Source organism: Crocuta crocuta, unplaced genomic scaffold (genome assembly GCF_008692635.1).
Source record: "Crocuta crocuta isolate KB4526 unplaced genomic scaffold, BGI_CrCroc_1.0 scaffold978, whole genome shotgun sequence".
Classification (NCBI taxonomy): Eukaryota; Metazoa; Chordata; class Mammalia; order Carnivora; family Hyaenidae; genus Crocuta; species Crocuta crocuta.
This window is the reverse complement of record NW_027530876.1, coordinates 260299-260672: the sequence shown is the minus strand read 5'-3', so window position 1 is coordinate 260672 and position 374 is coordinate 260299. Positions and strand designations below refer to the sequence as shown.

General features: G+C 59.1%; 1 protein-coding gene across 2 annotated transcripts in view; it reads left to right on the top strand.

Moving 5' to 3' along the window:
* The window catches only part of CCNQ (cyclin Q), a 19074-nt gene that overhangs the window by 14042 nt on the left and 4658 nt on the right, over nucleotides 1-374 (top strand). The gene's annotated exons all lie outside the window — the stretch shown is intronic.

The window sequence follows — 374 nt, the reverse complement described above, 5'->3', positions numbered from 1 at the left end:
TACGGGGGTCCCCTAAAGAGATGAGTTGATGATAGGTAGATAGATAGATGACAGATGGGCAGGGGGGAGGGTGGATGGCCAGAGGGTGGATAAGAAGCCTGATGGCAGGAAGATCCGCTGGCCTCCCCGAGACTTTCCCCAGGTCGTCCCAACCGTTTCCCGCAGCGGGATGAGGAGACCATTTGCGGTTTTTCCTTTCCCATACTTGAGCTTTGCTGCTCCTTTGCCGTAACACCTCAGTGCCTGGCCCTGTCCCCTGTGAGTCCTCAGTGCCTAGCCCTGTCCCTGTAAGTCCTCAGTGCCTGGCCCTGTCCCCTGTGAGTCCTCAGTGCCTGGCCCTGTCCCCTGTGAGTCCTCAGTGCCTGCCCTGTCCC